Source organism: Petaurus breviceps, unplaced genomic scaffold (genome assembly GCF_028583685.1).
Source record: "Petaurus breviceps papuanus isolate PSGF00001 unplaced genomic scaffold, PetGlider_PUasm1.0 38, whole genome shotgun sequence".
Taxonomy (NCBI): domain Eukaryota; kingdom Metazoa; phylum Chordata; class Mammalia; order Diprotodontia; family Petauridae; genus Petaurus; species Petaurus breviceps.
Window position 1 is genome coordinate 81,685,783 of NW_027186304.1, and position 26,718 is coordinate 81,712,500.

At 35.4% G+C, this 26,718-nt stretch overlaps 1 protein-coding gene across 14 annotated transcripts in view; it reads right to left on the reverse strand.

The window, feature by feature from the left end:
* NCOA2 (nuclear receptor coactivator 2) overlaps window positions 1-26,718 on the reverse strand; it is a 450,248-nt gene that overhangs the window by 193,032 nt on the left and 230,498 nt on the right. The window contains exon 1 of one of the 14 annotated variants that reach the window (XM_069100099.1): window positions 13,624-13,754. The exons of the other annotated variants lie outside the window; for them this stretch is intronic. The gene's annotated coding sequence lies outside the window, so the exon portion shown is untranslated. Of the gene's footprint in view, window positions 1-13,623; window positions 13,755-26,718 lie in introns of those variants that run through there. 14 annotated transcript variants of the gene reach the window in all.

The following is a 26,718-nucleotide window of genomic DNA, read 5'->3' on the forward strand; positions in this document are numbered from 1 at the left end:
ACCACCATGTGAGCACTTGCCCTGTGTGAGTTCTCCATAAAACAGTGTTTTTGGCAAGTGTAGGTTTTGAATTCGAACAACGTGGCCAGCCCATCGGAGTTGAGATCTCTGCAGACCTTCAGCTTGGTAGTCAGTCTTCTCTCCCACACTTTCCTTCCGAGCCTCCCAAACACTGAGCTAGCTCTAGCAATGCATGTGCCAACTTCATAATCAATGTGTACATCCCTGGGAAGTGAGTGCCCTGCCAAGGTAAGTGAACTTCTCCACAGAATTCAAAACTTCTCCATTTGCTATTGTGGTGGTGGCCGATGGAGCAGCTGTGTTTTCTTGGTGTTAACTATTAGGCCAAAGTTAGCACAAGCAGCAGACAATTTTTTTGTCTTTTTGGAGGGGGCAAGGCAGGGCAATTGGGCTTGACTTGCCCAAGGTCACACAGTTAGTGTTAAGTATCTGAGACTGAATTTGAACTCAGGTCCTCCTGACTCCAGGGCTGATGCTCTATTCATGGTGCCACCTAACTGTCCGCAAATAGCAGACAATTGATCCATACTTCCGTTTCATCTCAGCTTCAGTGACTGCACTGAGCGCATACTCATCTACAAACAGAAAATCATGCACCAACAACTCCCTCCCCTTTGGTCTTGGTTTGTAGCCTTTTCAAATTGAAGAATTCACCATCAGTGCAATAGCTGACTTTGATGCTATGTCCATCCTCATTGAAAGTATTTGACTACCGGAGCGGCTAGGTGGGGCAGTGAATAGAGCACCAGCCCTGGAGTCAGGAGGATCTGAGTTCATATCCAGCCTGAGACACTTAACACACACACACAACCCCAACCTAGCCGTGTGACCTTGGGCAAGTCACTTAACCCCAAACTGCCCCCCAAAAAGTATTTGACAACATGGCTGAAAACATCATGCTTTTTTAAAAAGCATGGGAGTAAGCGCACAGCTTTGTTTCTCTCCACTGGTGACTGGGAAGGCACGAGAGCATTGTCCATTATCTAGAACCTGGGCAAGTCTTGATTCTATGTTATATAAGGATTAGTTAAGAGGAACTGGGCGTATTTAGCTGGGAGAAAAGAGAACTGGGGGATATGATATCTCTCTTTAAGCAAACAGCTTGTCGTGTAAAAGAAAGATTAGATTTGTTATATTTGGTCTCAGAGAAATTAAAACCAGAACCAATGGGTAGAAGCTGCAAAGAGGCAAATTTAAGTTTACTATCAGGAAAAATTCACATTTTCACAGTAAGTTCTGGAGAAAAGAAATTAATCAAAGTCCAATTTTAAGGCTAAGGAACCAAATTTTAAAGGGATAAATAATTTGCCTAGAACAGAGCTAATAAAAGGACAGAGTTGGAACTAGAAGCTATATGTCTAATTGGCTTCTAGTTTAGTACTTAACTAGGTCGGTTTTTTAAAAAGGTTAGAATGAAGTAAAAAAGTTTTAATTCTATAGTTAGAAGAGAAGTAAAAACCAATTTTTAAATTATTGTTTACTTTTCCATAATAATATTCATTTCCTTAGGAAAATGTCTGTGTCTGTGTGTGTGTGTGTAGAAATATTTTCAGGTAACTCTGGGTACTAAATATCCCAATGGCCTGAAAATGCCATTAAAACATTACTCAATAATTTTAAATGGTCATCTCCTAGGTATGTAGGGGAAAGTAGACATGGATCACTAATTTATCACATAAATTTTATTTAAACTTTATTTAAAGTTGTAAAGATAGGCAAAGGGAAAACACTCATGACAAGGAATCAGCATTTGATATCAAGACAATATTTTCAGCAAAAATTCAGACTGCAACATAAGCTCACAAAGACGAACAGTGTATTTTAGTAAAACGATAAAATCTAAAAGGCAATAAGAGAAATGGAAATAGCACTCAAAATGAGTACAAAATACATAAAATCTGAGGATCAATCTACCAAAGTAAATGAAATACTGGTATAAGTTCAATTACAAAGTGCTCCTTAAAGAAATAAAGATCTTAAATACCTGAAGGAAAGTGATCATGGCTGGACCATGCCAATTTAAACAAAATGACAATATTACCAAAGTTAATGTACAGTTTTAATGCTATATACCAAATGATCATATAGATAAAATAATAAGAAAATTCATTTTACATCTAGAATATCAAGGGAAATAATGAAAAAGGTGGATGTTTTAAACAGTAGCTATCAAAACCATAAACTAAGATGTTGGGAAAGCCCTCGAACATAGAAGGTGCTTTATAAAAATGCTTATTCCTTTCCCTTCACTCCTTTGCCCCCATTTAGTATTGGTTAATAAAGAGGAGATCAATAGCAACAGACTTAGTAATCAAGGGACAATTAGATGTAACAGACTCAATAACTCAACATTCAATAAAAATTGCTAGGAAAAATGGAAAGCATTCTGTAATGTTTAGGCTCAGACCAACATCTTTTGCCAAATTCCATTATCAATTCAAAATGGAAACATGACCTGAATAGAAAAGCAGATCATATCAGACTTTTTTTTAGTATATTGATCATTTTTTAAAATTTTTTTCCTCTTCCTCATCTTTTTTTCACTTAAAAAATAATCTTTGTTATATGACAATTCATTCTGAAAGGTTCATGGGAAGAGACTAAGGGGCAAATGTAATTGATAAAAAACAAGATATATTAATAAATTATCTTTCCCCTTTCTATTTCCTCATTCAAAGCCCAGTCCTTCACAAAGACACACAATGAGACTTTCTTCTCAGTCTTAGGCTGGACCCCACCCAAGCAGGAGAGCTTATATAATTTTTTTTTAAATTCACATTTTTTTTTGCTTTTTTAGGGGGGAGGGAGGGCAATTGGGGTTAAGTGACTTGCCCAGTCACAAGGAATAAAATATTTTTTAAAAAAACATTACCCAATACATTTGTTTGTTAAAAACAGCTAAATAGCCCAAAGGACGGACCACTCAATGCACTTGGGAGGCAAGATAACCTCAATTCCAATCTTTACATATTAGTTATTTGACCCTGGGCAAGCCACTTGACTCAGCCTTAGTTAACTCAACTATAAAATGGAGGGGATATGTCAATAGCACCTGCTTCAGAGGGTTATTGTGAGAATCAAAGAAGATTAACATATGCAAAGCTACAAACCTTAAAAACATTATGCAGATGTGAGATATTGTTTCTGAGTATCTCCTTCTTCCCTTTCTTACCCAGTAACACATCCCTTCATAATAGACATCAAATACAGAAAGTGGGGTGGGGGAATAATTATGCAAAAGTAACTACACATCACCTGACTTTAAAAAAAATTTACACCTTTGGTGGTATGAATGATATTGCTTTAAAAGGTTTTCCCTACTTATCATAGTCAGATACTCTAAACTGGAACTAATTATCTATGAGGAGATGGAAGATGTAGGTGCTTTTTGAACAGATGATAAAAAAGACACATGAATACTCCACAGAGAAATGATCACTCTATAAATTGAAGGATGTTACTGGAACATATGTGAAGAACTGTATACAGGATGATAAGAATTAATAACCACCTGTTGCATGGAAGAGAGAGAAAATCTTAGGCAAACCATATAATAGCTAAACTCCTGTAATTGTGTTAATACAGAAGTAGCTATAAAGCACATTCTTACCTCCCTGATTGTACATGATTCATTGAATTTAAGCAGAGGATGACAGCACTAACACACTTCTAAACCTTTCTGTAGTAGACAGCTAAGAATCTTTTGGTTTAGGTTAAAAAATAGCCTTTTATTCTAGGGTCAATGGTAAAATGTTCTACGAGGGAAATCAAAAATTAAAACAGTAAAAGAATCGAAACTGTATTTAAAAGTGGTAAAACTTAAACCTGATAAATAAAATAAAATTTGCCAAATCAACATGTTATATCCACTTTTTTTTCTCCACCATCCCTCTGAAAGACTGAGTCTATTTCCCTGGAAGTCCAAGGGCTATGTGAAAGATAACTGACATTCATGCTATTTCCTGGTCACAAGTTTATTCAAGATTAATTTTGCTACATTTTGGTATATTTTAAAGGTAATTTTAAAAACCCATCTAGCAATGTTTCAAGACAGAAAAAGCCACTTGCCTGTACACAAACACATCAATTAAGATATTAAAAAGTGGAGCAGCCAGGTAGCACAGCAAGTAAGAGCACAGGCCCCAGTGTTGGGATGACCTGGGATGGAATCTGGGCTCAGACACTTAGGATCCACCCAGAAACACCTGGCCGTGTAACCTTGAGCAAGTTACTTAACCCCAATTGCTTAAAGTAAGGAAAATTCAATCACAAAAATGTTCAAAATTTTATAATAAAAGGTTACACTTCACCAGTCTATCTTTTGCTAGATTTAGTTATTACAAGTTTTGAAATACAGGAAAGAGAGACAATTGTCTCCTAGGACTGGAATTTGTTTTGCTTGATTATGCCTTTTTTTTTAATAGCTTCTTTGTTTATCTACAGAAAAAGGGTTTGAAGGAACAGAAAGGGAAGGGTAGGGCAAAAGGGAAAAGAAAGAGTAAGAGAAGAGTGACCAGGCTATTTTTCTTTTCAAAACTGCAGACAAGAGAACAAAGGAAAATCCAGAAAAAAAAAAGGTACAAATTGGGAAGCCTAGAAAACTACAGGGCAAATATATATTTAAAAGCTGTATATAAAAGAGATAGAGAATAGAACTACACAAGTTTCACAGAAAATATTTTTTCTTTTCTACCATGTGTATACAAATTCTTTTTTTGTTACTTGTTAAATTCTGAATTAAAACTTTTAATAAACTACATCATGGTTGGGGTGAGAGAGAAGAGAAGCTTAAATCTACTTACTGTAGAGAATCCAATTTCTCACCCATGCTTTTGAACTGGCTTCTACACTTGGAATTCACCCCTCTACCATCTCCACCTCTTATAATTGTGAGCTCCTTTCAAGACTTTGCTCTTGGACAACTAAGTATACACTCCTTAGTTTGGCAATGCTTCTCAAACTATAGTGTATATAATTATCTCTTTACCTGTTTTTATTCTACATCCTCAAGTAGAATAAAAAAATCCTTCAGGAATTCAATTGACTTAGCAGGGGATTCACTGCTCTCAAATGAACAAGCAATAACTTTTTTTCCAGTAAGTCATGCAAAGACAATTCTCTGGCTGGTTCCAAAAGAATGTAAACTCTTTGAGGGTAGGGATTATCACCCTAACACAAAGCCTTCTATGCATTCCTAATAAATTTTTAATGAATTTACTGAATTGAATTTCAAAGAACTGCATCACTATAACATTCTTTTTAGCTAACTGAATTCCTAAATGGTTGTTCCTCCCCAAAACTGAATCCAAATGCAGTCATATATCATAATGGGGGAGGGGATGTATAAGTGCATTCAAAACACAATCATCTTAAAAACAGGTTAACAGTTACTAAATTACATATTTTTAAATTTAAAATTTTAACTTTAGGTACATTTCATTACCTGGATAAAGACTAAATTTTACTGCAACCTGAATCATCCAAGCTATGGTTAAATCTGGTAACACTAGAATCTGAAATCTGAGCGCTTCTTTCAAAAGTAACAGAATGGTCTGAAGTTTAAATCAGGACTCTTGGTAAGATGTATTGGTTGTCATATGAAGAATGGCTTATATTTAAGGTGATTCTATCTACATGCAGTGACAAGTGTCTGGACTATATTGAAGTAGTAAGCAGTTATTATTCATTCTAAGTAAGAAAACTGAAGACTCCTATAATTTAAGGGTAAAAGAACTAGACATCATATATTCTATAATCACGAGTAACACCATTAATTTAAATTAGAATATATATATTTAGCAATATTGTTCAAAGTTGCAAAGTGCTTTTGGGTGGGGTCAGGAAAGATTCAGGTTCAGTTCATACCTTTGACATTTAACTATAAGACAATGGTGAAAAACCATACGAAACTGCAAACTCCTCATCTACATAATGAAAGGAAAACTGTTGACACAAACCAATAGTGTTGTAAAACTGAAAAAGTCCCAGGTTTCAAATACTATTATTCTGAGCAATTAAAATATTTGTATGAAACCATCAACAACTTATAGATAAGACTCATAGATTATACAGATGTACCAATTTATTACTTTGCATTATTGCCCTTCACATAACTCTGTACTACAGCTAAAATGAAGGACTAGCTGATTCCTAAACTGAAGCTAAGCATTCACATAAGCAAGCAATTCTATTCCCAGTTTGTAGTACTCCAGAAACTCCTTCCTTAACTTCCACTGTCCCTAATCCTAATCAGCATCCAAGATGAAGCTCAGGCACTGCAAACAATTCCCAGATCTTTTGAGTTGACAGCTTTGTCTCCTTCCTCATCTTATATTTGAAAATCTGTATATCTACCCTGCACTCAGTAAAATTTAAGCTTCCCAGACCAAAATGGTTTCAGTTTTTTCTTTGTATATCCACGGTTTAGGACAATGTGTCACATACAATATGCATTTAATAAATTACTAGGTGAATCCATGCTCTTGTCAATAGAATTCAGAGACCATACTACCTCTACCTGACTACAGAGAAAAGCATCTGAAGAATAAAAAGATCAATCATAAGTAACATACATTAAAAAAATATTATATGGTAAAATGAGTAATGGAAGCAATGAACTCAGAAAGCATATTTCCATAAAGTCAAATATATGGGGGGCGGGGGGGAGGGTAAGGGAACAATCTGGAATTTACAAATAATAAATATTTTTTTCTTTATCCTGCTCCTACTCCCTGTTTATTCATTTCCCACAGAGAAAGTTCAATTCTATTACGTCTTGAGATATCTTGACTCTACCAAGTATCAAATTAAAGTCCACAGGCTTAAATAATGGAAGAATTAAATGGTTCAAGGCAGACATTGACAATTTAAGACAAGATCTTAAAAGGCCAGAAGTTGCTTCATTTAAGAATATTCTCATGTTAAACTTGGCTCAAACTATTTGCATACCAAGCAAGTATAAGTACTCATCCAATCATGCAAATAGTATATAGAATCACACAATAATATATTTAGAACTGGAAGGGACTAGAAATCATTTAGTCCAATTCACTTATTGTACATATGAAGAAAATAAGACCCAAGAAAGATGAACTGAAAGAAAAAGAAGAAACATCTCTTCTTAATATCATATAACAATAGCTAACAATCATCAAGTGCTTCCTATGTGCCAGACAGGTTACTGTGCTAAGTGCTTTAAATTATTCTCTCATTTGATCTTCACAACAACCCTAGGATGTACCTGCTATTATTATCCCCATTTTACAGATGAGAAAACTAAAGCAAACAAAGATTAAGTGACTTGCCCAGGCTCAGCTAGCTAGTATCTGAGGCCATATATGAACTTAGGCTTTTCTTACTTCAGGGCCAATGTTCTATTCATTGTGCAACCCAGATGCTGAAAAGTACCATATAAAGCTCTCTTTTAATGTCAATCAGTTACTAAGGTAGAATAACTTTCAATCACACAACAAGAATTTAATAAAAGCATTTACTGTTCTCTAAGGCTGAACCCCTATGTACTATGATAACCTACCTGGACTCATTCTTCAATGATTAACATATTCTGGGCCCATTAATCCCTCCCCATCCCAATGATTGTGAACCTACCCTACAGTTACTCAAACCTCATTCTTAGTCCCCCACTGACCACTCAGTTACACATGCTTCTCAATCAAATCCCTGCAATTTTCACTAGAAAGTTACCCATAACCACCCTTTGCATGGTGCTATCTGGAATGCCTACTCCAGAGCTAACAAACTAGCTTTCACCTTCAACCTTTTCCTCTGATTCTTCCATCTTCTTGCACACACAGAGAAATGGCTCTTACTAGCTGCCCTTTCACTCACTGATCCAGACTCACTGGTTGTGGTGGGAGAGTTGGAATACAGCTTGCTTTCCCCCCCTTCCTGGATCTTCCCTTTACCACTATCATCGTTCAGTAAAGGAAACTGAGAAGAAACAGACAGGTAGGAAGAGTGCCAGAAGAGGGTAGCAGATTAGTTATCATGATCAGTAGTCCATACGATCCATATTTATTATCCAATCAAGATTCTGGTGGCTGTGGTCTACCATCCATCCTCCAGGGCACTGTGAATCCTTCCTTAGTGACTTCAGTGCCTGGCTCAGAAGTCTCTCTCCTCTCCAATTTCTCCCCTCCCTCATAGAAGGAATTTTGATATCTACAAAGTTAGAGATAGAAATACTCTTTCAAATACCCTAACTTTCCAGTTCTTCAACTTACTCATTTCCCATGACCTACTCCTCTTCCTCGGCTACACAAAGGAATGGTCATACCCTTAGATCTTGCCCTTACCACAAATATGCCACTTCCATGCTCATGAACTCTGATCAAAATCTGTTGTCTCAGTAAGAAGGATATTCATTTGATTGTACCAGAACCAAAGGGGAAAAATATGTGCCTAGTCCCCTTCCTTGCCATGCCAAACCCCATCCTTCCTTCATCCTCATGTGACTTCTACTACCTCTACTCCCTAGTTCTTTCCCAAACCTTTCACAGACTATAATCTCTCTAGAATACCTTGAACCCTGATCCTATTGCCTGATCTTACCCTGCACCCTGCCAAGCCTCAGGCCTGGAATATTCCTACTACCTGCTGCATTCACTTCTATTCACCCACAACTACTAAACAAATTTGAAGACGATCACAGAATTATACTAAATTTATTCACTACAAATTTCTGTTACATAATCACAAATGGGCCTTTACTACAGCGAAGCAGTACTTTTTTTTAAACCTTTCCAATTTACTCACTATCTTAACCAATTTTTATCTGACTTCATGTCTCCCACTTTATGATTTAGTCATATTGGCCTCCTTGCTCTTCCCAACACTACACACTTCATTCCCTCATTCTGAAATTTTCTAATGGATGATCTCCATGTCCAGAACTCTCTCCCTCCTCATCTCTACCTCCCAGCTTCCCTGGTTGGTCTCAACTGAAGTCTTACCTTTTGCAAGAATCCTTTCCTAATCCCTCTTAATGCTAATACTTTCCTTTTGTTGATTATATTCCATTTATCCTGCATGATTCTCACATGTGCAGTTGTTTCTATGGTGTTTCTCTCATTAGATTGTAATCTTCTTGACAAAGGGGCTGCCTTTTTCCTTTATTGATAACTGAATCCCTTAGTACACTTCCTGGAACAAAGCTTAATGTTTACTGACTGACTTAGTATATGCCAGGCAATATGCTAGGCAGGGGGGATATAAAGAGAGGCAGAAACACTCTCCCTTTCTTCCAGAAGCTCACATTCTAATGGGGGCAACAACTAGAAATGGGAGATACGGTTAAAGTTACCTTGGAGGAATATAAGATTTGAGCTAAGCCGGGGGAAAAAAAATTGGGGAAGCTAGGATGTGAGGAGCTCGAGCTTTCCAGGCGTACAAGACAGCCAGTTAAAAGCCAAAGAACTGAGAAACGAAGTGTTGCATCAAGGGAACATCGAGTGGGCCAATGTATCTGGATCACAGAATGTACAACCCTGAGTAAAGTATTGAGAAAAATAGGCAGGGGCTGGGCTGTGATGGGATTTAAATACCAAGAAGAAGATCTGATTTGATCCTGGAGGTAGTTGTAGTTTGTCCTTAGTTCTCAAAGAAGACCATGACATCTGGGAAGGTGATGTCATGTATTGCAAGTGAACTGGAATTAAGTGGGGAAGGGCTCTGCAAAGTCACCAGCCTCACTTGCTCATCCAGAGCCATCTGGGTCCAGTTGCGAGACACAGAGCAGGACAACTGTAGATGGACCTGGATGCAGTGGGAGACTTTGACCTTATTAAGTTAAGGTCTTTCCCAGGTCTCAGTTTGACTGAGGCAATGACCATTTAGTGATTAAGGCTAGGTAAGAAATGACTTCTTTTACCTAGTTTAAAAAAAAAATCAATGTAGTAGGAGAAGACCTTCAGGGTTTCTGGTCAAAACAGAAATTGCTACTTACTCTCATTCTGAGCCATCAAAGCCCAAACAAAGACCAAGCAAGACTTGGGCTGGGACCTACGGGTTGTTAGCCAATCAATGAGAGCCAGAGTGATTTGGGTTTAAGGTATGGTCCTTAAAAAAGAAATCCAGCCTGTAAAGCTCAAGATATCTTGTGAGATTTCAGTGATCAAAATTTATATTCCTTTAGGCAGAGAACCCACAGGTAAAGTTATGATTCCCTATGTGTACACAGGGAGGGATGAAGAGAAGGAAGGGAGAGGGGAGGAGAGTGAGGAAGACAGGAAGGAAGGATAGGTCCTGGAAATGGTAGGTAGTAGGGAGCCACTGGAGTTACTGATCTTAATGGAGGCTTAAGCAGAGAGGAAAGAAGACTCAAAGAAGGGAGATAAGGTAACATGCCACTTCTCCAGGTGAAAAGTGATGAGAGTCTGTGAAAAGAGAAGAGCAGCAGCTGTGTGAAGGGATTGACTAGAATATATAAGTGAATGCATTATGAAATCAAAAAGGACAAATATTTTTTTTTTCACAGTCTGGATAATATGGGTTGAGTAAGAATGAGAAACGGAAGATGACACAATGAGGTTGTAAGCCTGGGTGACTAGTAGGATGGAGGTGCCAAGGGCTGGAAAATAAAGGCTGGAAGGGGCAGTCTGGAGAGAAAGAAAACAAGTTCTCTTCTGGATATCTTGTGCTTTAGATGCCTATGACACAAGCAGTTCAAGATGCTCAAAATACAAGTACTAATATGAGACTAGAGCTCAGAAGAGAAACTGGGGACAGATATATAAATCTGGGATTCGTGCATAAGCACAATGACCAAGTGAGACGGTGTAGAAGGAAAAGAGAAGGGTGCTCAGGACAGAGTCTTGGGGACAACCCACAGTTAATAAGATCCAACAAAGGAGACTAAAAAGGAGCAGTCAGACAGAGGACCGTCATGAAAACATAGAGAGGAAAGATTCAGCACCAAGGAAGAGATGATCAACAGAGCCAAAGGTTACAGCAGAAAAGTTAAGAAGGCTAATTAAATAGAGAATCTCAAAAACTTCTATCAGCTTCAGGGACCTTCCATGGTGAAATAAAATAACTTTTTTGGCACCATATAGTAAGTTGTCCTGGTATAGAAGCAAATGTAACAGCTAACATTTATATGATGCTTTAAAAATTTGCACAGCACATATAAAAATACATGTATATACACACACACACACAAATATAAATAAAATATATATAATGTATATGTGTATATAAACAGATAGATAATCTAAATTAGCACTAAGGCTTAATTATCTTTACCTTTATAAACTTCCAGCAGTATCAATATCATCTACATGGTAAGGTTCTTCCTGCTACTTGAGAATCCTAACAGCTTTGTCCATTCTTAGTGCAGGCATACAAAAATGGCAGGCAATATACTTGTTGAACCCTGGCCTAAGACATACCGCATCTGAAACAGATCCACTACAAAAACTTTGCACCTTACCATCTCTCATCCTCAGCCCCTCCTGCCTTGATAACTTAGATATAAATTCCTTACATAAAGTTCCTAATAGCTAGCCTAAGATATTAGATCTTTCCAAAGAAATTCCTATAGTTCAACTGCATATTTTTCTGAAATACACAAAAGCAACTGTGGCTAGTGCCTTTGATAAGATACTGATAGAACAGTCAATAGCCTATTTCCATCTATATGGATATACATACCTCAATTTTACTTTAAATATGAATAGACATAGCAAAAGACACCATCACAAGTATAAAAGTCATGAAGACAACAAAAAACAAGATGGGGAAAAATTAGTGCTGATTTTTAAAATTATATAAAAAGCACAGTAAGTCTAAAAAGACTTTGGGGAAAAAAACTTTTGCCTGAAACAGTATTTTTAAAAGGGAAATACAGTAGATAAAAGGGAAAAGTCCTTATTGAAGGTTATAGTTAATTTTTCAAACTTTTTATGTTATTCAATTATGATGAACTATTAAATACTGTAGTCGTAATAAAATAAATTGAATATTCCAACACTAGGTCTATTATGTAGTCATTTCTAGTTAAAAAAAATATGGTCATACTACTTTTCCTTTTGGAGATCATTCTCAATTCCATAACACCATGGTGAGAATAAGAATACAAGAAGTATGTAACAATACTATAAGGAGAATTCAGCTATGTTCTTCACATATCTGCTGATGTCTTAAAAAAGGCAATTTTTACATCATTCAATATCCTAAGTGATGTGGTTTATAGAATAATGGAAAGATACTAGGCAGTCAGGAGAAACCTGGGTTCAAATCTTATTCATGACAATCAACTTGCTATGTAATAACCACAGAAAACCTTTCTAGGCCTTAAGATTCTTCATCATTTAAATGGAGATATCTGTACTACCTACACATTACAGGTTTATTCCAATCATCAAATGAAATAATACATGTAAAGTGTCTCAAAAACAAAACTTTAACCTTAAAGTGCTGCACAAATTCAACTCTTAATATCTTAGAAACAATAGTAATAAAATGAAAATTTTAAATTAGCAACCTCATTGTAATATTAGATCCAAATTAGTGTAGTACTGGTGTCAATGCTACTACTAAATAAGTAGAAAAGGAAGGAGAGATCAATACTTCTGATCATCAACTGGTCTTATTTCTTTTATACAGCCTTTGCTGAAATGATCCTTATTTTCTATTTCCCCCTTCTTTATATCTTGCTTGCCAAATCTCACAATTACCTTCCCTTATCCCACTGATTTTTATTTATTTATTTATTTAATCCCACTGATTTTTTACAACAATATATAATTCTTCCATAATGGGCTAAAAATACTTCCTTTTAAGTCTTTATTTACTCTCTTTCATTAATATATTTCTTTAAATGAATCACAATTCTATCTTAAAGTATTCATCCACATTTTAGTAAATTTCAGGTAAATAAAAAGAAAAAAAACATACCTGTAAAAAGAAGCCCCTGAACAGAGTGTTACTGATGTATAGGTTTTCTTCCACATGATCATATACACAAACATATAAGCCCTACAAGAATGACTGGGAAACAGAGGAATCTATATCTATCAATTTAAATTTAAAAAAAAAAAAAACCTTAGATGAGTTTGACAGACATCACAATTGCTTTAAATACTCAAACCTGTTAACATCTCTAGGTTTCAAGTCGAGAAACTTTTCAACTCAAATCTATATAAAAAAGATATTAGGCAGCCAGGAGAAACCTGGGTTCAAATCTTATTCATGACAATAAACTTACTATGTAATAACCATAGAAAACCTTCCTAGGTCTTAAGATTCTTCATCATCTAAATGGAGATATCCATACTATCTTTTTCATTAATAATAAGAATGCCCAACAAAGTTGCTTCATTTAAGTCAAGGTAGTTCAGTTAAATGATGTAGAATGTGTTACCAGAAGAGAAAGTATACAATGTAACTAAGCTAGTACTGAGCCCAAACACCCACATTAAAGCAAACTAAAGCTTAGACAAATGTAAATAAATTTACCTAGATGAATTTTTTCATAAAAATCTTATTATAGTAGTCCACAGAATATCAGAAAACATTTCAGTGTTAAAAGATCAAATAAACAGAAATTAGAATCGCGTTAAGACACATAAAAGACAGCATTACCTATCAAGTTCTTCCAACAATCCCTGTCCTTCTGTAGGCAGCATTTTAATGAACCAACCATATAAGCATCCAAGAGGCTCAACCCACATTTCCTGATTTCTATGACAAAGATTGTCATTAACCTACCAAGATCATCAGGAATGCAGTACTAGTGTGGCCACACTTAAATAAACCTTTCATCTACTTTAAGCAAAACAAAAACACTGTAAAACTGGTATGGCAAGTTACACAACTTAAAGCTATTATCCATTAGTTTCAAATGAGCCTACCTGACTAATCAGCACACCTTGGACATGGAGGTAAAAATCTAATACAGTATATGGAACTTAATTGGAACTCGAGAAAAAAATAACTTCTAATCAATTCAAGAACTACTTAGAAGCATTGCTTACCATAAGGTTCAACATGCTTTATAATTTTAAAAAATCCAAATTAATTTCTGTAGACTGCATATTACATGAAATTCAATAAGAAAATGTGATAATCTTTCAAAAGTCATAAAATTCTTTAATGCAAGAACTGATATAAATCAAAGCCAAGAGCTTCAAGTTCCTGGTATCCAGGAATGTTTAGTCGTTTGTTTTTTTTAATTTTCTTCAGTAGATTTCACTTGTGAACTTTATTTCTCAAATATTCAAGACTGTTCAAAACAACACCCTTTCATATAAAATGTTTTAACCTCCCAAATTAGATGTCATCAATGAATGACAGTACTTAATTCTAAATCAAACACTAGAATGTTAGCTAAATGAAGAACATTGTTGATGCTTGTGATTAAGGATTAAGCAACAAAGATGAACAAATAAACAATAAGAGTGACAAAAACTTTAGTTAAAGAAAAGCTGATTGCCTACATATAGGTCTTACTACTTATCTATCTACAAACAGAAATACATGATGTATATGTACATATATCACTTTTTACTTAATGAAGTAACTTTATATACTATCTATTAACATGAGACTTAGATTAAATACAAGGTCAAGGGTATAAGTAAGATTTAATTAAATTGACAAAAGGCCTTTAAGCAGCCAAAACAGATAATGCAAAGCTATTAAATTAAATAAAGCTTATTGGCTCTACATTCTGGGCAGCCCCTTAAGGCCTTTCTTTCCATTCAAGGCCAATTTATTTTTACTATAAATTCAAGTCTAATAAGTCACAGTAAGAGGCAAGCATCCTTACTATGGGAAAGATTGACAGAAGAAACAAGAAATCTACTAAAAAGTCTATCAAAAGCACGGGAAGATTTAATGTACTATAGGGGTAAAAAGTGGCTAAACAAATGAGCTGGTAGCATGGGATAAGAAGTTAATACTGGAGGAGTTGTGGGAAGATGGACACACTGTGTTCTTGGTGAAACTGTGAAAGCAGTTTGGGAAAGCAATTTGAAATTATTCAAATGAAATGACTAAAATGTCCACATCATTCCACTGCTAGGCAAATTCTCCAAAGTAGTTATTGATAAAAATTAAGTCCCCACCATACAACAAAATGTTTAGCACTTTTCATAATAACAAAGAACTAGAAACAAAGTAAAAGAGTACAGATGAAGAACGGCTAAACAAACTGTTATATATGAATATAATGGAATGAATGAGCAACAAGAAACTGCAAATAAGAATATAATGAAGCATATAAAGATTTCCATGAACTGATGCCAAGTGAAGTAGACAAAGAAAACAATATACTTCAACAATGTAAATGGAAAGAACCACCACCAAATAAAATAGAAAATGAATGTCGAAAAATTACAAAGATCCCACTCCTTTACAGAGAAGCCCCATTCACCCATCCACCTCCACAGGAGCAGAACATTGTATATATTGCTAGATTCCTCCCTCCATATTGATTAGTTTTGCTTCCTTCCCCACCTCTTCCCCTCCCCCATTGTTTCTCTTTCTTTTTCTTAGAGGGAATTTTTTTTTTATTAAGTGGAGGGATTCTTGGGACAGGGAGGAAAGGGAAGGCATACATAAGGAAGTTTAGGTAATGGAAAACCCAAAAGATATGAATAATGATTTATTTTTAGATTATATTTGTCCTCAATGTAATTTATGTTAAACTTACTTTTGTGAATTTTTTTTCCCAAGTCAGGAGAAGAGATAAGTAAGGTCTATGTTGGGAAGGTAGATTTCTTTTTTCTCTTGGAATTCTCAACTGCAAAGGTTAAACTAAATAATTGTTGAATTAAATTCAATAATCTCTAAGATCTTTTCTATCCTTTATTATCTTACACTAAGTGAGAATTCCAAATCATCATCAATAATTTAAATTTTGATCTGCATGATATATACAAAGGCAAAAGTGCATAAAACATTTTAGAAAATTTTTTATTTAAAAACTAAAAACTCATCATCACCTAAAAGTGCTAAACTGAAGGTACTTGGAAAATATATTTAAGGAGAAAGCACTTATTTTTCTAACTTTAGCTAAATTACTATAATAAAAAAAAAACCAGGCCCTTTTCTCATATACAATTTTTTCAAACTGTGGGACAATATGGTAAAGAAGAATGTTACTCAAATTGTGCTGCAAACTGACTGATTCGTTAACTGACAAAAACTTATTAGCTATATGACCAAAAGAAATTCAACTCATTGCCTTACTTTCTTCATTTATAAAATGAGGATAATAATGTTTACCCAAGCTATCACAAGGGGTTGTTCTAACAAAAAATGCTTTGCAAACCTTAAATGCTACATATAAGTGAGTTTCCATTTAAAAATTCAATTGCCTAATTTTTTGGCCAATAAAGTAGTCTTACTAGTTGAAATATCAAAGCAACATAGTTTTTAAATGCTAAAAGTAAAAGAACCTTGTTTCTATTTTATTACTTAAATAATAAACATGCTATTTTTCAAAACAGTTTACTCAATGTCCAAAATATAAGCAGTAAACCTTAGCCTAATACTCTAATAGAATTTTAAATCAAGAGGAAACACCCATGAGATATATATTTATGTATATGTATATATACACACAATATAACCTAGCTACATAAAGTTATTTCAAGCCCTGAGTTTTTATTCAGAATTGCAGTCTGAAAATTATGCAAAGCATAAATTTTTTAGAAAATCTACAGGGTTTTTTCATTTCACAAATAATCCAAAACTGTGCTTTAACTCAACTACCAGAATGTCCTATGTTCTATCACCTTTTGATTTGCAGCAGTCAGCTGAAATATATTTCCTCACTTTATTTCTATGATTTTATTCGTCCTACTGTGTGCATGTTTTCAGAACCCCACATTAAAATAGAAAACTTAAGTCAAGATAATTTCAAAGAAAGATTACCCTTATATTCTTATTAAGCAATGATTATAGTAAGCTCTATAACATTTATTGTAAAATCCTGAATCTGAAAAAGCAGCCATCAAGCCTAAGATGAACAAAGCATTAAGATGTTAAGAACCTGGCAAAGACAGGAGAGGGTGTGAACTGCAATCTTCAGACAGACTGACTGAAACTACATTTTTAAACAATAGATGTGACTTGAATAGAGGTGCAGAAAATTTTAGAACAGAGTCCCATTAAGGTCAATAGTATTATTCCTACATCTGTACTAAATATATTTTATTAGTGGAACTTGTTTTAAAAAAATATATGAAAAATAGCTACTGTTTGAGTGGAAACCATTTTAAAGAAAATGTAATTCAAATATTTAACTGTAAACACAAGTACATGGTAAACACTTCAATGGAATTAATAGAGGTTGAGGGGAAAAGCCAACTCAATTGTTTGTCACTAAAATAGTACAAAATAAATACTCCAGATTTTTTTAATCTGGCAGGAATGAAGAAAACTAGCTAAAGTAACTTTTTTTTTATCCCATTTAAAGAAACAAAACTTGTGTTTAGGTAGGACATCAGCACCAAGTTCAGGGCACTGTGAAACTTTCATTTCTATGAAAATTTCAAACTATTCTTAATAATAGAAGAAAATCACCTACATATGAATGTACTTATTCTAAACGATTACAATACTTTTACTTTTCAGGGCTGGTTTCAAGTGTTTCTGCCTCAGAAATTTATCCTAGCTCTTTATGTTCCTGGATGAAAGTTAAATTAAATATCAAAGCAAAGTTTGTTTAAAATTTAAACCAACAAGTAATTTTTTTAAATGCCATAAATTTTAGAGACTTTATGTGGCTTATGTCACAGTCGAAGTAGATTTAATTACTAGTTTCAGTGATACCAAGTACTATTTAACCACCCTTTGATAAATAAAATCTGTACAGTTTCATGTTTTCATTACTCATAACCTTTTTCATTTTTAAAGTTCAAACTTCACAAGTCCACAGTCCACAGAAATACATACTTTTCAAAAGTTGAGAAACAACTATTTGATAGAGATTCAGAACAGAGGAAAAAATTCAATTCAATAATCTTCTTTTCCTTATGACTTTTTTTACTTACATATCTAAATCTCACATAGGTTAGTATAAAAATAAAAGTTAACATATCTTCCAAGTGTGCATTTATTAGTAAAGATAACTTGTGATCATACATATGTTAACAGAACAGATAACATAAATTGAAATCCAGGGAAACAATTAGCATTAGCCCTTAATGGACTTCTTTTCAATCACCTTTCCTTGTCTAATCTCTGATATATAGAGAGAATAAATTCTTCTGAGAGTTTACTAAGAAGAATGAGAGAGTATCTTCCTGTCCAATCCCTAACACTAGAAATGAATTCTATTTATTTAATAACAATAAACATTCACCAAATGCCTACTATAAGCAAATAGCAGACAATAAAAAGATATATAAGAAATCCATAATGATGAGTCCATCCAGTGGTGTATTTGCACCTGGATACTTTGGAAACATTGCTTCCAGTCCGTGTTATTGCCCTCCAAGACTTTGCTCACAGGCTTTTATTTGTTGGCTTGTTTTAATTAAGACATTCAGCACCAATAATTATAATTTTAAGTTGTGAAGGAGTAATTGACTACAATATCCACCAAAGTCAAAGATCTCACCACAAAGCAGTCTGACAAACTGATAGCAAATAATAGAAGCACCTGCAGAAGGAGAAAAGCAGTCTCCTCCCCCTGCCCCGAAAAAAAAAATGAATGACCCCTCATAACAGAGAGAAATGCTAGCAATACACACAGAAAGACACTAATTCATAGAGTCCAACAGAAATCTATATCTAATGAGAACCTTATGAAAAAATAAACAAAGAAACAAAAGGAATTCTGAGACCTGAAGTCAGGAAGTAATAATAATACATATCTACATAGCACCTACTATGTGCCAGGCACTTTACAAACATCATTTCATTTGATCCTCAAAACAACACTGGGAGGTAGGTGTCATTACTCCCTTTTACAGTTGAGGAAACTGAGGGACACATCGTTAATAAATGTCCGAGACCAGATTTGAAATCAGGTCTTCTTAACTCCAGGCCCAACATTCTCTACACTGCACCAGCAGCTGGCTCTAAGTACATCTTATACACAGGTGCCTCCTTACCAACTGTACATTAAGTTTGAGCCCACACTCCAGAGATCTTGTACATAAAAGGGGAAAATGTGTCCCACGATGGAGGGAATTTTTTTTTTGTACCTCCAGTTTTGGCTATACCTTCCCAGTAAACACTCATTACTAAAAGCTAATAGAGACTACTTGTTGACTGATAATAAAGAGAACACCAAATGTGGACTCAGAAGCAACAGTATTAGATACCTCAACATAGTATTCTTAAAATTCTTCAGTGAGGAGGAGCCAGGAACTAGTGGGCCTGAAGTTGGGAGAGTGAACCCAGAATGGGTGCTACAAATTTATGTGGCTATTGCTTGCATTTTTAGTTAGGCATACAAATTGTTTAAGTATGTACAATGTTACAAGTTACACATTACAAGTTTCACTATAATCAGAAACTTGTTTAACCTCTCAAATGCCTCCTTTCACTGCTAGCCTCTTCCTTTATACCCCCATTGCACCCAATTGCTTTTTTTTTTTGCTTTTTGGAGGGTAATTGGGGTTAAGTGACTTGCCCAAGGTCACACAGCTAGTTTTTGTATTAAGTGTCTGAGCCCAGATTTGAACTCAGGTCCTCCTGACTCCAGGGCTGGTGCTCTATTCACTGCGCCACCTAGCTGCCCCCACCCAATTCTTTTTTTAAGTCCCCAAAATGTGGCAAATAAATTTCGTTTACTGAAATTACCTTGCCTATGAAATCTGCAAAATCTTACAGCCCTCAACATCAATTAATAACAATTCATCCTTGACCTCTATGTACCTCTGACACATATAACTCCTTGGCTTTCTCCCAATCTTCATAACCATTTCTCTTCTTCTTCCTCCCCCCTCTTCATCCTTCTTGTTGCGGGATATTTGTAGTGAAAGTTTCTTAATTCTCAATTAGCAAATTAAAAAAAATGAACGAAGGGAGTACCCTACATCCAATCCCTCTGACAGCCAACTTGGCCCACTAAGAAGCTATGTTTTACCAGCCCTTCTCTACTGCTTAGCAAAGTGCCTGGCAAATAGTGGCACTTAAAAACTTTAAAAAAGACCAGCTCCCTAGGTCTCATTAAGAAATATGAAAACAGATCTCCTTCCAGTCAGTTCTTACTCTCTCAAGAACAGACATGCACTGGTTCCAAATAAGCAGATGTCACAGAAGCTACACTGACTTGCATGAAATGACAGTTTTCTAATGCAGCAAACAGAGAGATTCTCAGTTCTCACAACCCTACAAATACCTCTACTAAGGAACAAACTGCATTTAATTAAAAATAATAATCTTCCTTGCCAAAGCAAAGGCAAGAGGCCAGACTAGATTAGCAAGCTTGTCACTCAGCTTTATTGGATCCATGCTGTCACAAAGAAACAAACTGCCATTTGACTAGTCACCTAATTTTTGGCTTCAAACTATACCTGCCCCTTTCAGTTCCTTCCTCTCTCCCTATCAAGGGCTCAGAGTCCAGATAGATTCCTTGTCTTGATGAGACTCTGCTATGTCTCTTGCATGAACACTTACCGGCTTTTCTCAAGTTTCTCTGGTCTTTGAGAGAAGCCTGTGCGTGGCAACTTACAGGAGAACATTCTAACAACTGTCCATGTTGGGCATACTCCATGAGGGAGTGTTTTCCTTCATCATGGGGAATGATTTTCTCCTGTCAAATACCCTCATAGTGTATGTGTGGAGAATTGTAGGACAAGTACAGGTGTACTTCGCACTATTCCTGCCTCCTGTATGGAGCCACCATTCTCCTGCTGTCAGCTATAAATACTTTCTCCCTAGACTAGTCAACCTCTAGTCAATGACTGCCAGATTTCTACATTCAAAATTCCAAGCTATACCTCCAAATCGTTTTGGTATATTTAGACCTGACCCCACTATGACCACGAAATTGAGGCATCTCAAACTGAATTTATCATCTTTCCTAAAGTCTAATTTCCTGACTCTCTCAATGGCATCACCATTCATTCTTTCAAGTCATGAAGACTAGAAATTGAGAAGTTATCTACAGCTGTTCTCTTTAACTTAACCTATGTATCTTGTGATGTGCCCATTTATGTACACATTGTCTTCCCCATTACAATGTAATAAGCTCAAGGGCAGGGACTATTTTCCCTTTTTCTTGTGTCTCCAGAAATTGTCACAGGGCCCAGCATGCACTAAGTGCTTAATAAATGTTTGCTAATTGATTCCTTCATATTCACAGATTTTCCTTCAAATCTAGTCTTAAGTTATTAAATCCACTTAAGAGAAGAACACCTTAAAAAGCAGAATTGGTAAAATACAAAAGAAAGTACAAAAGCTCACTGAAGAATATAATTCCTTAAAAATTAGAATTGGACAGGCAGAAGCTAATGACCATGACAGACATCAAGAAGCAAAAAAAATCAAAAGAATGGAAAGAACAGAAGAAAATGTGAACTATCTCACTGAAAAAACAACTGACATGGCAAAGAAAGGAGCGGCAATTTAAGAATTATTGGACTACCTCAAAGTCAGGATTTTTGAAAATATCCTAGATATCATATTTCAAGAAATTATCAAAGAAAACTGCCCTGATATTCTAGAGCCATGAGATAAAACAGAAATGAAATCTACCTATTACTTCCTGAAAGTGATCTGAAAATTAAAACTCCAAGGAATATTATAGTCAAATTCCAGAGATCCCAGGTCAAAAAGAAAACACTGAAAGCATCCAGGAGAAAAAAAATGAAAATATCATGGAGTTATAGTTAAGATAACACAAGATTTGGTAATTTTTATATTAAAGTATCAGAGGGCTTGGAATATGATATTTTGGAGAGCAAAACAGCTAGGACTGCAACCAAGAATCACCTGTCAAGCAAAAGTGAGTATAATCCTTCAGGGGAGAAAAAGAGGCACTTAATGTAAGAGAGTAATTTCAAGCATTCCTGATGAAAAGACCAGAGCTGAATAAAATATTCAACTTTAAAATACAAGACTAAAGAGAAGCATAAAAAGGTCAACATGAAAGAACTCATAAAAGATTCAACAGGATTAAACTGTTTACATTCTCATATGGGAAGATGATACTTGTGACCTCTAAGAATTTTATCATTATTAGAGCAGTTAGATGGAGTATACATAGACAAAGGACACAGGTATAAGCTGACTATGATTGGATGTCAAAAAAATAAAATTAAGGGGCAAGAAAGAGGGATGCACCTCACAAAGGGGGAAGGGAGAGATATGATGGGGTAAATTATCTCATATAAAAGAGGCACAAAAGAACTTTCAGAGTGGAAGGGAAGGTGGGGAGGTGGTAACACTTAAACCTTATTCTCACTGAAATTGGCTCAAAGTGGAAATAATATAAACACTTAGTTGTATAGAGAAATCTGTCATCCTACAAGGAAGAAGGGAGGAAGATAAGAGGAAGGCGTGCTGATAAAAAGGAGGGTAGATTGGAAGAGGCACCGGTTAGAAGCAAAATACTAAGTGAGGCGGTATATATTGAAAAAAGAGTGAGAGAGAAGAATAAACGGGGAGAAAAATAGGATGGAGGGAAATACACAATAATCATAACTGTGAATGTGAATGGGATGAACTCACCCTAAGATGGAAGCAGATAGCACAATGCATTAAAAACCAGAATCCCGTTGTTTACAAAAAACACACTTGAAAAAGAGACATACAACACACAGAGATTAAAGGTAAGAAACTAGAGCAGAAACTTGCACATTTCAGCAGAGGAAAAAAAAAAAAAAAAGCAGGCATAGCACTCATAATCTCAGACAAAGCAAAAGCAGAATAGACTTAAGTAAAAAAAGATAACATTTTCACCATATACCAAAATAAAGTCTAAATGGGTGCATGATCTAGGTATAAAAGCTGAGACTGTAAGCAGTCTCCTAAAAAAAAGGAATAGTTTACCTATCAGACTTGTGGAGAGGGAAAGACTTTGACTAAACAAGAATTAGAGAACATTATAAATTGTAAAATGGATAATTTTGACTACATGAAATTGAAAAGCTTCTGTACAAACAAAGCCAATGTAACCAAGATTAAGAGGGAGGTGGGAAATTGGGAAAGAATCTTTACAACCTATGTCTCTGTCAAAGGACTCATTTCTAAAATATACAGAGACTTGAGTCAAATTTATAAGAATACAAGTCATTCCCCAACTGATAAATGGTCAAAGGATATGAACAGGCAGTTTTCAGAGAAAGAAATTAAAGATATCTAACAAGCATATGAAGAAATGCTCTAATTCACTACTGATTAGAGACATGCAATTCAAAACAACTCTGAGGTACCACATCTCACCAGTCAGATTGGCTAAGATGACAAAACAGATAAACGATAAATGCTGGAGAGGATGTGGGCAAATTGGAACACTAATGCATTGCTGGTGGAGTTGTGAACTGATCAATATGAGAATTTTGAGAGAGCAATATGGAATTATGCCCAAAGGGCTGTAAATACTTTCATACCCTTTGATTCAGCAATAGCACTCCTAGGGTTATATCCCAAAGAGATCATAGAAGTGGGAGAAAGACCCATATGTACAAAAATGTTTATAGCAGCTCTTTTTGTGGTGGCAAAGAATTGGAAATTAAGGGGGTGCCCATCAATTGGGGAATGGCTGAACAAGTTGTGGTATATGCATGTTATGGAATACTATTGTGCTATAAGAAATGAGGAGCAGACGGTCTTCATATTTACCTGGAGAGGCTTATACAAACATGCTGAGTGAGAAAAGTAGAACCAGGAGAAATTTGTACACAATTACAGACACAACGTATGTGTGATGACCAGGATAGACTGGTCTCCTCTCAGCAATGCAGTGATATAAGTCAATCCCAAAAGACTCATGATGGAGAGAAATATGTGCATCCAGAGAAAGAACTAGAAAGAACTGAGTTTATATCCAGGTGGAAGCAAAATACCTGATCTTTTTCCTTCTCTTATTTGGTTTTATGTCCTCTTTACCATTTTTCATTCCAGCTGATACAATCCGTCTTTATAATCTGACTAATGTATAATGTGAAGGTATTTACAGATCCTATACTTGACTATAAGCCGCCATGGGGGGGAGGGGAGGGAGGAGGACAAAATGTGAAACTCAAGCAATTGTGGAATTGAATCCTGTAAACTAAAAGGAAACAAACAAATTAATTTAAAAAAAGAAAAAAAAGAATCAACTTAAAAACTAGTTGAAATAATTAAGTTCAGCCAAGTTGCAGGTTATAAACTCACATAAATCATCAACTGGACCAACAAAATCTAGTAGCAAGAGGCAGAAAGAGAAATTCCATTTGAAATAACTGAAGACAATATAAAATTCTTGGAAGTTTACCTCTTATGACAAACCTAGGAACCATATGAATACAATTACAAAGCATTTTTCACAGAAATAAATTAAGATCTAAACAATTAAAAAAATATTAACTGCTCATGAGTAGGCTGAACCAATACAATAAAAACGACAATTCCACCTAAAGTAATTTACATATTCAGTGCCACACCAAACAACCAAAAAATTGTTTTATATTTAGAAAAAAAAGCAACAAATTCATCTGTAAGAACGAAAAACAAAAAATAAAAATAACAAGGGAATTAATGAAAAAAAAAAATGTGAAGATGGCCTAAGCCATTAGAACTCAAACTGTATTAGAAAGTGGTAATTATCAAAATCATCTGGTATTGGCCAAGAAATAGAGTGGATCAGTGGAAGAAATTAGGCATATAATACATAGTAGTAAGTGACCATACTAATCTAGTGTTTGACCAACCCTAAGATGCAAGATTTTGGGCCAAGAACTCACTATTTGTCAAAAATTGCTGGGAAAACTGGAAAGCAGTTTGGCAGAAACTAGATATAGACCAAGATCTCACTGCCTATCAAGACAAGGTCCAAATGGGTACATGATTTAGATATACGGGTGATATACCAAATTTGGGGAGCATGGAATAGTTTACTTGTCAGACCTATGGATCTTCCAAAAGGAAGAATATGACCAAACAAAAGATGGCATCATGGGATGTAAAATGGATAATTTTGATTATCTCAAATTTTAAAAGTTCTGAACAAACAAAATCAATGCAGCCAAGATTAGAAAGAAAACAGAATATTGGCGGGGATATTTTATAGCCAAGTTTCTCTGATAAAGCTCTGATTTTCCAAATATATAGAGATTTGAGTCAAATTTATAAGAATTCAAGCTTATTTATCCAGTTGATAAATGGTCAAAGGATATGAACAAGCAGTTTCCAGAAGAAGTCAAAGCTATATCTATAGTCATATTAAAAGATGTTCTAAATCATTACTGATTTGAGAAATGTAAATTAAAACAATTCTGAGGTACCACCTCACATCTAACAGATTGGCTAATATGAGAGAAGAGGAAAAGACAAGTGTTGGAGGGAATATGGGAAAACTGGGACACTAGTTGTAGCAGCAAGCACCCTAGCATACCCAGGGTAGCTGCCAACACAGGTTCTTAGATCTGCTTTTCTAAAGGAAAGCAACTCAAAATGGGTTAACAATTTTCCTCTAATCAAACATATGTCATTTACCTAATTCAGGGGGAAAAGGTCAGCACCCCAAACTTCAGAGAATACAGACAGAAATTACAAGCAGACAAAAAATACAGACAGAGAAACAGATCAGCAGACAAGCTTCCAGTTGTCTTGACCATTACATCCACACCTAGTCAGTTACCAGAAAGGGAAGCACCAGGATCTGGGTTTTCAAAGCCAGGGGGGCTCAATGGTTGCCCAGAGTCTCGTCTGGTCAAATCATACAACTCTTCTCAAAGTGAGCTCCAAAGCAAAACCTCACATCAGGGTACATATAGCCTTCTCCTGGGTCAGAGAATGTCACAACCCTCTTGATCCACTGCCCAATCACAAAGTAACAAGGAGTGGGCATTCCTGAAAAACAAGCCTCCTTCCACAGGCTCCATGTGACCACATTCAGCCTATTAGGAGGAAGAGCATATTTTCAAATCCAGGAAGACTCTCAGAGTCACTTAAGCCTATTAAGGGGCCAAAGGGCCAGGGAAGATCTTCAGATTCCCATTCCCATAACACTAATGAGATATTGGTGAAGCTGTGAACTGATCCAACAATTATGATCATCGATTTGTTACTATGCCCCAAAGGCTATAAAAGACCTAGCAATCTCTTGTGGTATCACAAGAGATCAAAAATGAGGAAAAGGGTTTTTATATACAAAAATATTTGTACCAGCTCTTTTGTGGTGGCAAAAAAACCCTGGAAATTGAGGGAGTGCTTATCAATTGGGGAATGGCTTAACAAACTGTGGATTGGCATGGAATATTATTGTGCTATAAGGAATAACATGCATGATGACTGCAGAAAAAACAAAAGATTGACACAGACTGATAACAAAGTAAAGTGAGAAGAACCAGTAGAATATTGTACACAGTGATGGCAATACTGTATGATGATCAACTGTTACTAACTTAACTATTCACAGCAACACAATGACAATTTTAAAGGCTCAGGATGAAAAATGCTATCCACATCTAGAAAAAGAATGCATAAAGTCTGGACAGATTGAAGAATACTTTGTTTTTAACCATTCCTTCCTTCCTTCCTTCCTTCCTTCCTTCCTTCCTTCCTTCCTTC